The sequence below is a fragment of the Juglans microcarpa x Juglans regia genome, chromosome 4D (assembly GCF_004785595.1).
Source record: "Juglans microcarpa x Juglans regia isolate MS1-56 chromosome 4D, Jm3101_v1.0, whole genome shotgun sequence".
Lineage (NCBI taxonomy): Eukaryota > Viridiplantae > Streptophyta > Magnoliopsida > Fagales > Juglandaceae > Juglans > Juglans microcarpa x Juglans regia.
In genome coordinates, this window is record NC_054600.1 from 18,935,416 (window position 1) to 18,951,291 (window position 15,876).

Here is a 15,876-nt window from a genome sequence, read left to right on the forward strand (position 1 = left end):
TGTCAAGAGATAGGGCCATCTCCACCTTTTATAGAACCCCACGTTAACATAATTGATTCATTGATTGACTCTGATCTTAGCTTACATGCACAGTTCAAACTACAAAATAATACTAATGAATGAACTTACTGATCATCATGCATGCATTTTGATCATACTATCTTAATTAATTATCTCAATTAATATTCCAAATCCCCTTCGAGAAATATTTAATTTTTCCCAAATCGAGTGTTTAATTAAGCATGCTTGATAACAACCAAATTAATCCTCTTTTTTTTTTTCTGTTTAATTACCAATAGAAGCATACTCATTACTATGATTTCCATCATTATTAACATTTTTAGTTTTAAACATTGAGAAACTTTAATATTTTAATTCCCCAAATCATTTTAATTTGAATGATTATTAATTAGGTGATGATAAAAAATTAATTAAATGAAAATAGTTTTGCATGAGTACTTCTTTTCTATTATTGTGTCCTTTCAATGATTATTCGGTTAGAGATCAGGAATCTTAATTACATTCTTGTTTTTCATTATTTGGTTGAGGATTTTACTCCCCTTTCTGTCTCTCTTTCTTTTGTTGTTATTATTCTCTCACATTCTAGAGTACTGCAGTGAATTAAAGTGCTTCTTTTTTTTCTCCCTTTTTATTCTTCCTTTATTCCAAACCCAAATCTAAAGCCATATGGAGGCAGCACACGAATTCTCCATTTTGGCCCCATATATATATATATTATATACTGCAGATAAATAAATGGGCGGATTTATTTATTTATATATACAACATTCCAGGCTAGCATGCATACTGTCTTTGAAAAAAAAATAAAAAAAAAATTAAAGGGTTTCCTATATATCTTGGGTGGCCTAAAAATAGAAGCCATGAGTGGCGCCCTAATTAAACATGGGCTGAAATATATATATATATATATAGGATCCATATATATGTATGTACGCATATGCATTCATTAATCCTTTTGGTATATACAAACACACACGGCCATATCTAATATTGTGGCTGATCATCTTATTATAAAAATCCTTTTGGAATCCTATCCGTGGGTTTACTGATGATCTTTTGATCTTATAAATCTTTTGAATATGCATGCAGGCCAGCTTTTCAGTGAGATTCATGTTTCTTTTCCTTTGGGATAAGATGAGATTTAATATTGCTTCATTGATTCCGCCTTTATGGAAAAATGGATGCAAGCTGCATGCAGCTTGTCATACTAAATGAGATAATTTATTGAGTATTTAACTATTAAAGAGTAAAATATACCTACAATGATTTGGCTAAATTCTATTATCTACAGTGATTTTTAAAAAAATTTTCAAATTTAAAGGTTACTGTAGATATATCAAATACATTTTTTATCAATTATTTCTCTTTCCATTTCTTTCTCATCAACGTTCAGTACATTCCTTATCAATTTTTCTTGTATTGCTCTTTCGTTGAGATTTCTTTGTTATATAAATATCATTTAATCTGTTTCATATCTTTTTATTTTTTGAAGTAGTTTTGTATCTTTCATGATAGTTATCTGGTCCTTGGAAAACTTGAGAATAGAAAAAAAGTATTCCAAATTTGGTCTGGAAAGGAAGCAGTTTCCAGCGTGATTAACATGTTTTTTGTTCAGATTATTCATTTCTGTGAACATCCTCCATGTACGTGTTGAGCCATCAGTCATGTATAATTTGGTAAAAAGAAAAATATAGTTGGATGAGAAATATTGGATTAATTTGTAATAGTTAGAATAGTCAAATATGATAAAATAAAATAAATTAATAATTAAAAAAATAAATATTTTTTTTAATTATTAATTACTCATTACTATATAATATGAATAAATGGATAATCTAATGTGGATATTTGATGTGAATAGTCAAAACTAAATTCATCTTATATTATTTTATTATTATAGAATAAAAAAATAGTTATTCCAATGTAAAAATTTATATGAATGGAATGACTAAAAGTTAAATTCATCTTATATTCATTAAAAGTGTCATTTAACTTTGGTTGAGTCAAGTATATATAACATTTTTATGACTATACATATGGAAAAATGAAAGTATTCATCATGTATCAGATCAGGTCAATTAGCAGATTAATCAAGCTGCAATTAGTTTATATTTTAATTCATGAAGTGCTCTTATAATAAAGAGCCTGTTACCTTTGGAATTAAAGACAAGAAGCATGAATTCCAAATATGTGGTGTAATTAATGAATCCAACTAAGACGGATATTATATTTTACCTTTTCAAGCCACTGATCAAGTACGAATATATATGAAGTCATTTTGCCATCTCATCATGACAGTGGTCTTAATTTTACTCGTTGATCGATCTATTATATATATATATATATATATATATATATACACACACATACATACTGATGATCTAGCTGTGCTGCATGCAGAGATCAGGTAGGCATACTGATGAATGGGGATCGAAATAATAGCGCATGCGGGCCATACCTTATTCACGGGTTCTTCTAGTAGTACTAGATTCTCACATGCATGCAGGTTTTTTTGCCTCTAGTCTTACCTCCAAAAGGGCACTGCAATATTGCCCTTTCACGTTATTTCTATATTATTAAGACTTCTTGATCTATTAATTAGCAGTCTTATACCACACATATGTTAATTAAGTAAAAAAAATAAAAAATAAAAAACATGTGTGTAGCAAGTGTAGGCCGGCTGCTAAGTAGAATTTTTCTATTATTAATGCACCAATTTAATATTAATTTTGGACTTTTTTGTTTGTCTTTCATGCTCCTTATAAGAGAATTCATGCAGGTTATTTTTCTTTTAAATATATATATATATATATATATATCTAGCTATATATATTGGGCATGTTGTAATTTGGTCGAAAGCTTGGCACATGCAGTAAACATATACATTAGGGTTCGCCATCCCATGCAGATCATAGATAGATACTAATAAAATACATGCATTAATTAGTGAATATATATGGATTATCGAAGAGACCTAATTACCTCTACTAATATAATTAACGTCCAAAACTATATAACATTAATTCCACATGATGTCTTCTTATAATTATTTGTACCATTATATATGCAATATTAATTATGCTTATAAACCTACCCTCACTAATATATTGATCTAATTCGTTGCATGGATATTAGAATAGTGATGATGATATTCTCGATCCCACCTACTAAATTCATCAATATCTCATTATATATAGAATAACGCTACGGCCCCTGCTGCAACAGCATTCGTCATGTGCTACACACCATTGCCTTCAAGGAAGATAAGGACTTCGTATGTGCCAATATTGTTGGTGTCACCTTGGTCTCAGCTGAATCACATCATAGTTGACACTATTGGTTCTCATTACTCGGTTGGTATTAGAAGCCACCATCTGCATCGAGATGAGGTTCACAAAATGAGAGGATGATATGCTATACTAGTACTGCATGTTACCCATGCAAACTATTTTGGCATTTGAAATTGTTACTTGCCACCAGAATGGGTATTTTTTTCTGGGAGGGAAGAATAATATACATGTTGGTGAAACCTTCATTTTCTTTGTGATAGATGGTGTGTTGTTGAACTGTTGCAAGGTCATCTTCATGGCCAAAGAAGAGTAAAAATCAAATGGAAAAAAAAAAAGAGAAGAGAGATTGAAGAGAATAGAAAGGAATTTCTGTTCAGGCCACTGCAATTATGTTATGTCTCGATCGGATATCCAAGAGGTTACTTACACACCAACTGTACTGCTGCTAGCTTAGAAGCTTTTGGATCAACAATGGTAACTCAAATTGGCGGAAAGGGAGTATAGCTTTGTTGAGGGTGAACTTATTGCGAACAAAAGCTTACTGATTCAGAGAAGAAGAAGAACAAAAAAAAAAAGAAGCTGAGGTTGAGTTCGCCCATAACAGAAAAGAAAGAAGCTTTTCGGGAGAGAAGAAGAAGAAGAAAAGAAATAAAGCATTTCAGACAATTTTTTTTATTAAAATAGATGCTGACATTTGTATTTTTTTAATATTAAAATAGATGTCACGGGGGATACCACATCAAGTGGGAAAGAGAAGTGGGACTCAAGAGCGGGGTCGTAGCATTATCCTATATATATGATCTTAGCCTATCTCTCATCATTGAATCAAACTCCAAGTGATCACTTGCTAAAGTACGTAGAAACCGTATATAGATCAGGAATCCACATCAGACTAGCTAGGATTATTTTTTAAACTGTTTTTTTTTTTTTTATATATTTTTAATACCATTAATTTATTTCCATCATTTTCAATATAAGATTGAAGACCCTGTTATATATATATGGGACTGACCAGTACCATACCTCATGGTCCTTCAATCTAATATTCCCTGATTTAATAATTAAACTACTTATAATAGCTAGCCTTGAAAGCAATTTTGAAAAACAAGAAAATCTTGTTACTCGTGAGCTTCCAATTTATACATATAAATTAATACAATTACACTCCAATATTACAGTATTCATGACTAATGTTGAAAATTAGAGATCCCATAAAATTTATGGACACTTTCATTTGAGCAGTAGTAAACAGCTGGAAGCAAAAGATAAGGATTGAAGTCCCTAGCTACCCTGATCATCATACCCTTATAAATAAATCAGAACAAATCGTTCTCAAGGAAATGGCTCAAATCAGTCTCTCCATTCGCCAAAAAAAAAAAAAAAACTAATAATAATAAGTAAATGCTCATGTCTTGATCCCAATCAGATGATAGATCTAGAACAAGCTCTATTATGTCAGATGCGATGAAGCTTTCAGGGGGATTTGGGCCTGGATATAAGGCCTAGAAATTTCAAAACCATTGAGCCCGAAAGGAGTCCATGTCAACGTTAGCAAGGGGGCCACATCCTATATATATAGATAGACCCCACCCTAACATCATCATTACCTCACGAGAAAGTCGAGCAATGTGCTTTTCTCGTTTGAGTCACGAGGGCCTAAGCTGACTTGGACCCAAACCTTGACCCACGTGTCTGGTTCATGTGCCTCCATGACAGCCAAACATGCATAGCCAATTCTAATTAAAGCATTGCCAGCATTGACGGACAGAAATGCTTACCAAAGAAAAAAATAGGAAAGATAAAAAAACATATATAAAAAGGAAATCGTTGTGATTACTCTCTTTATTTTTTTGTCTTTGTATGAGTTGAATAATCCGAAAGATAAGTTAAAAACTTAAAACCAGCTTCTATTATTTAGGTCCAGTCACAAGGTCATATATATATGTATGTATGTATGTATGTATGTATGTATGAGAAAATATTCAAAATTTTAAAATATTATTGACATAAAAAAAATTGTTACATAATATCTTTTTAAGTTCATCTTTGAAACGGATGGACCGATTTCATGAGTAGCATCACAGGTGATTAAATTGAAAACAGAAGACTTTGTGCTTCGTCTTTCATCTCTTATCTCCTTTGAAAACACCTAGTTCCCACCAAACTGCCGCATGAGATATGCCATCCAAATCATCACATGCCCTCCAGACTGCCAAAGCCGTCGTCCTCCTTGTCCATTGTCATCATCATCTCTGCAATTTACTTGGTTTGGAGATCTCTGTAGATTTTGCATTTGATGAATTTCCTGTATTTCTTGAGAATATTCCTAGGGTTTTATGGAGATTATCTGTAGATAAATGTTTTCTCTGTATAATGATTTCTTGATAGAAAGATTTATAGTGTTTCTTGATGAATCTCGGTAGAATGATTCCTCTGTAGATTCATATGGAGATCTTTGTGTTTTCTGATGAATTATTTGTATTAAATCTTTGTTCTGCTCTGCCTATTATTCAATCTTTGGCTAGCATCTAAGTAACGCTAGAATTTTATCGTATTGTAAGTGATGAATTTAATCTTTGTATTGTGCTGCCAATTTTTTGAATAATTTCGTGCATTCAATTTTCATAGAAAATGCATAATATTATACATCAAACCTTAAATGTGATCAAAAGGCAGCAAAACCTTCCCAAACCGTCCAACAAGTCCTGAGCTATTCTACCATTTAGTTATAGTTTGTTTACTAACATTATCCTGTTTTTCTTGTCCTAGAACTTGGTTACTGACTTGCATTGGTAATTGATTTTGCATTGTTTAAAGACATCATGTTGTATTTCTTCATTAACTTGACAGTGTTACTATTTTTTATTTATTTGTTTGGAATTGTTTAAGGATATTATATTTTATTTCTTCATTGATTTGACATTATTTTATGTTGTAATTAAAGATCTTATTTCAGGTCTGTATGGTGATGAAGTTAAGATAATGATGCATAGAAACTGTCCAGAAATTGAAGATGAAATCTTGAGGTTGAAATTGTGAAAGAACAATGTATGTGAATACGGAAGATGGAATGACTGTGAGAGATGGAGTGAATGTGGAAGATGTATTAAATGTGATTTCTTCTTCCAGTAGTGGTCCTTTGGAGCCATTCATTGGGAAATAATTTGATGATGTAGAAGACGTTTAAGCATTTTACAAGGCGTATGCAAGACGAATATGTTTTACAATTTAGACCAACCATACTTGATTGTCAGAAGAGGAGAGAAAATTAAATGGAGTAGAGTATGTCTGCAAAAGGGAAGAAATTCGGCCTGAAAGTCACAAACACAAAGAACAAACAGTTCTTGAACTTGCAGAGACAAATATTGGATGTAAAGTATAACAATGTCAATAAAAAATGATGGTGAAATGTGGAAAGTATGCAAGTTTGTGCTTGAATACAACCATGAGCTACTCATACCAAGAAGTACTAGTTTGCTCCATTGACATAGATGAATGACACATGTAAAAAAATATTCTCACTTTGAATGAGTCTGGTGTATCGACAGGAAGATAATATCGGTGTTGAGTAAAGAATCAGACGGTGACTTTAATGCTGGTTGTATTGACAAAGAGATGAAAAACTAATTGAGAAATAAAAGAAAAAAATTATTTGAAGAGGGAGATGCACAAATGTTGTATGCCTACTTTCTTGATCGACAGTAAAGAACTTGGATTTGTGTACTTCATGCAAGTTGACTAAAATGGGTGTATAAGAAGTTTTTTTTGGGTAGATGCAAAATCAGGGGCTCCATACCAATATTTTGGAGATATTGTTACTTTTGATGTCACGTACCTGACAAATATTTCTAAGATTCATTTTGTGTCATTTTCTAGAGTTAACCATCACTGTCAAACCATAATGTTTGGTTGTGCCTTGTTAATTAATAAAATTAACAAATCGCATACATGGTTATTAAGAACATGAAAAGAGACAATGTTTGGGCGTACCCCTTCAACTATAATTACTGATGACGACAAGGGGATGACCAAGTTATTGTAGAGGTACTCCCAAATTCGACTCATAGATTGTGTTTGTGACATATTTTACAAAAAATTTCTAAATATTTGATCCATGTATATAATAAATTTCAAATTTTAAAAAAGAGTTTCATCATTGTATCCATAAGATAATGACGACTAATTAGTTTAAGCATGTATGAAGTTCAATATTAGTGAAGTATTGGCTAGTATATAATACTTGGCTGTAAAATCTTTACATTCGACGGGATAAATGGGCTCCGGCTTACTTGTGAACCACATTTTATGCTAGTATGTCAACAGTTCAAAAGAGTGAAAGTATGAATAAATATTTCAAGAATTATGTTTGTTCAAGCACTAGGGTGTGTGACTTTGTGCATCAACACGAGAAAGTATTAGATGCACATTATTTCAAAAAAAAAAAAAAAAGAAGGATGTGCAAACAAAATCTACATGTGTGATATTGAAAATATGTCACAAAATTGAAGAAAATAGGCCTTAGTCTATACAAGAAATTCTTTCATGATCTGCCAAGATGAACTATTCAATAGCCAACGGTACAAGTCAACCAAATATAACAAAGGGGGTGAAAGCAAGACACATGAAGTTGCACCTCATGGAAAAGAAATTCGTATTTATTATGTGACCTTAGGAGTGGAAAAAAGAATGAGATATGTACATGTCATAAATTTATTATATGGTCATAGGCATATCCTATGTGTCCTTGGCAAGAAATTGAAATTAGATATGTTACCATATAATTATATTCTAAATAGATGGACAATCAATCCTAAGAGTTGAGATATTCTTGACATGCCAAATTTTGATGGCCATGTAATGACACAGGATGATCCTACGATAAAAAAAGTAAGTTGATACAATTTTATGACATTGCATAACTTGGGTTACAATCAATACAGAAACTCAACCACTTGTCTCTTGCCTTACATAAGGTCCACAAAGAGTTTCTTTTAGAAGGTAGATATATGTCATTCAATGATTCTCATATGTTAAGAATTCAAGTTGTATCAATTTTTTCACAAATGGTACAGGATCCTCCACGGGTGCCAGCGAAAGGATGAGCAAAATCTTTAACAGCAAAGAACCCGGAAGAGATTTAAGCAACAAATAAAATGAATTGTAGCATTTGCAAGAATGAGAGACATGTTAGGAACAATTATCCTCAAGTGAGGTATAAAGTATAAAAATATTTTCAATTGTGTTTTATTGGTTTTAATCTAATAACTTATTATTATTTTTTTGTGGTTTTTGTATTTTATGTAGGGATCTTCGACATACAACTGACAACATATCTTAAAACTTGGATGCTTAGTTCAAACATAAGGTTGGTGTTTAAAATATTATGGACGCGATAATTTTAATCTAAAACTTTTAAAATATTTGTCCATTTTTCATGAATTTAATCGGTTTTTTTTTTTTTATGTTACGTGAATGATGTAGAATACGGTCTTAGTAGACAATTGTCTTGCGGTGATGGAACTGTTTCACGTAGTACAATGTTGTTTTTTATCATATTTTGAACTTTTGAAATTCTGGAAAGATTTTGTTCTTGTAATATACGTGGACAAATTTTGTGGTGCTTAGATCTTGAAAATATTTTGACTTGTATGTTGAGATTTAGATGTCTAGACATATTTTTCCTTTGAGTAATGCTATATACCACGCTCTCATCTTATTTTGATCATATCAAGTAGTATGCGACACATTTATCACCATTAGATGATAAAAAAAATATGCAATAAATGATCATTTAATAGTGATAAATGTGTCACATCTTACTTAATAAGATAAATGTGGGATGATCCTTTTATGTTTGAAAAAAGCTACTCAGCAGCCCATTTATGTAACCTACACAGCACACCTGACGTGTAAAATTCGGTTTAATCCAAGTCACGCTTTAGTCTCACAATTCAACTAACTCAGTCCCTCTCTCTCATATTGTCTCTCTGTTTCCTCCCTTCCGAACAGATCTCTTATGGCTTGGGGAGCTCTCATCATCAACACCTTCCATTTTTCGATTAGTCCACTTCGCATCTCTTCCCTTACTCTCAAATTTTCATCTCTCTTTTATATGACCTCTTTCTTCCCTTCTGAACTCGTCTCTTCCCTCGAAATATTCTTCATAGTTCGTCCCAATAAACTATTCTCTTCTTTCCCATTGAAGTCGATCATTTCTCTCTTACATACCTACGCACACTTGATTCCAGAGAGAGAGAGAAACATCACGGTAAGCTTCCTTCTAGCGAAATCAAACTTTATGGTTCCCTAGTACACTGATTTTGGTTGGTTAGGCGTGATTTAACCAGTGGTTTGTGTAATGTTTTGTATGGAGGTTCTTTTGTGTTAACTTTTGCTTGAATGTTTGAGTATGTTTTTTGTGCCCATCAACTGTTTGATGGAATTACTAAGCTAAAAGGGCATTGTGTGTGTGCAAAGTTTGCAGTTTGTGTATGTCCATCAACTGTTTTTTTGTTCATTATGGTTCCTTTGCATTGCTGAATTGGTAGCCCTAAGAGGGTGTTGCACTTGGTGAAGTTCTTGACTCTCTTCATGAATTGAACGTTAGTAATGATATATTAAAGCTTTCTAGCTACATATCTGGCCCCTGTGATGATTTTGAAATTAAGGTAGAAGATTTATAGTTGATTATAGAATTAATTAATTGCATGTTTTATCTTTTTATTTATTGTCCCTACTTTTGATTATACACTGCCTTCTTTTTTCAAGCCTTTCAATATGTCTATATTCACGATTACAAACGCAGGCATTGGAGGACATGAATCAAGATGCTTAACAGGTTAAGCAGGCATTGCTTCTGCACTACTACTCCTTGCCTATGGCTCATTTGTAGGCTTGGGAAATCTTGGGGATAAGTACAAAGGAACCAGACACAATGTACTACACAAAATTTCAAGTCCCTGACTTTAGCTTCTTTAGATGCTATATAACTACATAATTCTTATATATTTTTTTAAACTTTATAATACATTCTAAACATGGTTTAAACCAGGTTGGGTTCGAGCTAATTGATGCATTTGTTGAATCAAGATTCATGAACACAGTTCATTGCAAAGCTATCTTTGGGCAATGCATCCTCACTTTTTGTTCAGCTTACCCCCTTTGTATATGCTCTACATTTTTTTACCTAAATGACTTATTTATCTTGGTCAAATGCATGGATGCAATCTCTGCCAGGTTTTGTTGATGAAGTCTCTATTTTTTATTGCGAAGCCTCAAACTTACATGAATCTTGGTGGGGAATTTCTAAGTGACTAAGCTATAATATTTTCAGTGTTTGAAAAAATTTCATTGCTTGTACTTTTCAACATGAAGTTTTTCATCTTGTCACTTGTTGTTTGCTCTAGCTAATATATCCGAATTAAATCAAGTCATTTAAATAACATATGACTTATTTCTTATAAGTGGAGCGAGTACTCCATAGACTTTGTATGTTACCAATGACGATAAGTGCAATTTCTTTTGGGCTGTTTTGTTCACTATATCATGCCGACCTATCTAGTAAGACATAAGGCCTATATTAATCCTTTTTCTTGAACTTTTTAATGGTATTGTGTTGGTGATATTTCTAATGTTAATGTTTCTTTAGTTAACTGGAGACTAGACCACTTGTAGCTTATTATAAGCTACCTCTTAATATTCCACCTAGAAAAAGAACAATATAGAGTCAAGTTAAAGTTTCCATTTAACATAATTATCATAGAGTCTAATTATTCATGCCCAACAACCTTTCTCTTGTTGGAATTTCTTGTTTTCATGAATTCTAATTGTTTAATTAATACTTAATGTATGTGGCTATTCTTAAAATTCTTGCTCAGATTGTCCTACCAATTAAATAGATATTGCAATCTATGTGCTAGCTGACATGAGATTAATGTAGCAAACTGGAAAGTTCCAACAATTTAAAATAATAACCTTAGATCATTCACAATATCCATATTTTTTTATTTTCATTTTAGCCCAGTGATGCACCCATAATTCAAAGCCATTATCATTCGCAGAGGTATATGCCAAAAGTAGTGTTGACAGTAAAGTTATTTTTTTTTTTATTACTGACTCAATTTTTGTATAACATGGTAAAACTACTTTCTCATGTGAAATGTTCGTAGTGTGTGCAGGGAGATGCGATATGTAAATTTTTTGTATACTTAATTTGATAAAGGAGAACATTCAGAAAAAAGAGAATGCAATTCGGAAGAGGGAGGATGGAAGATAAATTAAGAGAGAAATGCTCAAAAGGTTGAGGTCAAACAAAATTTGCGGAGGGTCAACAATAGAAATACGAGAATATTATTGTGTTTGTACTAGATTGTATCAATTGTAATAGTTTCTACCTAGTTTGGATAAACTATAGGGTACATATAAATATGTTGATATGTTCTTTATTTTTCTTGTATGGATCAAGTGTAATGGTACTCCCCCTTGAGGCTATGAAAAATCTGCTGTTTTTTTATCACTTTTTTGAATCTACCGGATTATATACATTTTGAATCCATTTTTAAAGTTCCCTTTGAGGTTATCTAAAACATTCTTCATAACATACTGGATCAATATATTATACACACAGGATGATAAGTGGAACAAAAATCTATATATCCTATATATAGATTTTTTTTCAATCTATTATAACACGATGCTACGTGAACAAAAATTGCACAAACTATGTAGATTTTTTTCCAAACTCTTGCACGCACTGACAATACTCCATGTTCTTGATTTGGAATCAAGATTGACATTGAACTATGATTGATTTCATATACAAATACACATGGTAAGCTTTACAACAAATACTCTATGTTCCTGATTTGGAATCAAAATCTACACATCTCCATTATTAAAGGTCTTCACAACTCAAAATACACAAAATCCATACACAACAGGACACAAAACCATCTACACACATACATCCGGACACAATTCACAACATTTAAATACATGGATGGTATACACAACTTGCCACAAACATCATATGCACAATCTAGCCAGGTTTATCTACACAAGCTGCAAATATTATGTCCACAAAAAAATATGTACAAGTCCAATCACAGGATGCTGCCAAAAGATCAGTTGTTGCCTATCTAGTCACATGATACTGCCAAGAAACATGGGACAGTCCAATCAATAACATCGCACACTAATAGTTAACCAGCATAGTAATAATTAAAATTTTCATACATTAACTGAAATAAGCACCTATTTCCATGGAATTACATTGCATCGATATAGCCACATACCTGAAACAACAGAAATAATATTCAATACCACGTGCATAATAACTTTCGAAAATGAAGGTAGAAACAATTAAACAAATAAGCAAAACCTCACACCTCCGTATTGCCAAATGGCGTCAGTTGTGTGACAGTGTTAATTTGAGATTTCAGAAGGTAGCGCAATTGTGATTCATTGTCAAATATTTTTCTGCAAGTCTAAAATCACTTAGAAAAAGAGACATATATTAGAAATGAAAATACACAATAAAAACCAAAAAATGAAATATCAATGTTTCTTCTTCCTTTTCGTTGCTCATTTCTCTACGGTCGAAACCTTTTTTTTCGTCGGGGGTCTCCTTTTCCCCTGGACAACGTGAGTGCTTAATATTTTTTTACTCTTGTCTATGACAACATTTGCTTTGACCTTGGTTGAATCGAATTTTGATTCAAGTGTTAAACTTTCAATTTTTTTCTCAAAGTCATCTAAAATGTGCAAGAATGCATTGACATGATAATCACTTGGAGATACATGAGTCGCTAATTTCAAACATCTCTTCACCACAACCTCATACCTCCGTGCATCTGCATTGCTCCGCAAGTCATCATAATTACTTTTTATCAATGCATATCCCCTCTTCATGTCTTTCCTATATCGATCTAATACATATTTTTCTGGCATCAACGCAATGTTCTTCATATTACATACCCTAAATGCATGCCTACAGAGAATGCCCCTTGTCTCAAACAACTGACTCGTGCATTTAATGTCACACTATTCTTCATTATAGTAAACTGAGTATTTAAATATTTTGACATGGTCATCGATGAAAACTTGATCTAAAGCGTCTAATGTGGATATACATCCCTGTGTACTGATGTGGGTGCAATTACACATAATCATCCTCAACATCTCTTTTTGGACCTCCTTAAACTTAGCATTTGTATACCCTGTTTGAAACTGTTTCTCAATGTCGGATGAGGATACATATGTGATCATTTGGTTAAGAGAATTGAAATCAGTTGTCGCCTCGTCCTCGACCTTCTTTCTGAGAGTATTGTCAAATTGATCGACGAATTCCTTTAAAGTCATATCAAAATGCACAAATCCATCGAAAAAAATATTTATGCTTTCAGAACCCTGTGTCGTGCTTATACCAACTCAAAATATGCTCTTCAAATAAATCGGTACCCAGAAAGACCTCTCCTCGTATAACCCTTGCAACCATGCATATTCTGAAAATCGTACTTATGAAGTAGTTGCCTCCAATTGTCCTCAAATTCAACACATGTCTGTGAATCATATAATGCACTCTAAATGCTAGACTTCAACCCTGAGTTGAATTGAGAGTGAGATCACAATTTCTTTGGCAGTTTCCACATGATATGCCAGAGATAATATCTATGACGACTATCTGGAAATATAGTGACTATATCATTCTTCATTGCCCGATTTTGGTCGGTTATGATAGCTTTGGGCGACCGACCATTAATAAGCTTTAGCCATGCTCGAAACAACCTTTCAAATGTACTTGGGTCATCGCTAAAAATAAATTCAGCCTCTAACATGATTGACTGCCCATGATGGTTTACACCACCAAAGGGAGCAAAAGGCATATTATACCTATTTGTTTGGTACGTCGTGTCAAATATGATAACATCCCCGAAATACTAATATTACGCTCGACTTCGTGCGTCAACTCAAATCACATTTCGTAATCTTCCCTCATCATCGACATCCATGATAGAAACGAAATCATCATTCATCTCCCTCATTTTCTCAAAGTATTCACCAAGTGCTTGGCCACCCCTTTTATCTAACCGTAAGTGTCTGACTTTATCAATAAAATCGCGACAATCTTTCTCTTAAAAGTCAATATTCTTAAACTTCCCCCGCGTCTTGAACCAGTGCCCCAAAGTTCTTGTTCATTCAAATACCTACCTTGTCATTCAAATTGAGCATCATTTGGCTGTGTTCATCCAAACACTTGTGAGATCTAAAAAATTGAGACTTCTTTTGGCCGACTGTACTATGATTGTGAGTATTTTCAATAGTTGTCAAAATCCATACATCATTTGCAAGTTTAGCATTTACCTTAGCATTATAGCCTATTTTAGTTGTGGGTCGTGGCCTGGAGACATTACTGTGGCTAGGCACGCGCACACCCAATTGTCACATATGTCGCATTCCTATCTACGTCTCTCTTCGTCCTAAACGTCTTCACACTGAAACCCGCTTGCTTGACATATCGTTTGTAATATGCTATAAGCTTTTTCTCATTGGCAAACTCCATACCACATCTCGCTACGTCAACTCTTTCATCATCATCTGAGGCTTTCTTACTCCCCTCAACCTTTATCTCTTTAATTACTTCAGATAAAGGTTCTGAAAATACAAACAAAATGTTAATGTTAACACACACTAATCAAAATGTCATACCATTAGTCATTTCAAAGTCAACACTAGTAGGCATAGTTGATGACTTACTTGCATGTTGGGGGGGTCTTTTCAGTCGAATGCTGCAAGTAGGCACGGTGTTAGAACACTAAATGGAATATTTTAAAAAATAAAATATATCAACCTTGCCAATTTCTTGAAATCTTCTCAATTCCTCCAGATTACTCAAGTGAGGGTATGGCATACTCGGTCGAACAATTGTCATCGAGGGATGCTGGCATTAGGCACATTATTAGAAAGCCTAAAAAATTTTAAAAAATAAATAAAAAGGACATGTACTTGGCTACTCTCTTGAAATCTTCTCAAATCCTCTAGATTACTCAATGGAGGGTATGACATAGTTGGTCCAACAGTTGGCATATATGGATGCTGCAAGTTTTGACAGTGTTATAATGCCTCAAATGCAGATACGAAAATTTTTAAAAAAAATTAAAAAGGATATGTAGCTGGCTAGTCTCTTGAAATCTTCTTAACTCCTTTGGATTACGCAAAGGAGGGTATGGCATTGCACGATCCTGCAATTAGACCTTGTGTTAGAAAGCCGTAAATGCACATACGAAAAATTGAAAAAAAAAATTAAAAAGAACATCTACCTGACCAATCTTTTGAAATCTTCTCAACTCCTCCGGATTACTCAACGGAGGGTATGACATAGTCGGTCTAACAGGTGGCATTGATGGATGTTGCAATTAGGCTTTGTGTTAGAAAACATCAAATTCACATACGAAATTAAATTAAAATAAAATAAAATAAGGCATTTACCTAGCTACCCCAATAATATGGATATGGATTTGAATATGTATTTTGTGTCATAAAAAATGTTGGGTAATATAGATTTATG

The 15,876-nt window shown here is 33.0% G+C and overlaps 1 long non-coding RNA gene across 1 annotated transcript; it reads right to left on the bottom strand.

Moving 5' to 3' along the window:
• Positions 1 to 14,924: 14,924 nt before the first annotated feature.
• LOC121259162 lies at positions 14,925 to 15,491 on the bottom strand. Its single transcript, XR_005939523.1, has 3 exons — positions 15,160 to 15,491; positions 15,018 to 15,097; positions 14,925 to 14,963 (listed from the first exon to the last, which is right to left on the bottom strand). It is a non-coding gene; the product is annotated as an uncharacterized LOC121259162 (long non-coding RNA).
• Positions 15,492 to 15,876: the final 385 nt, after the last annotated feature.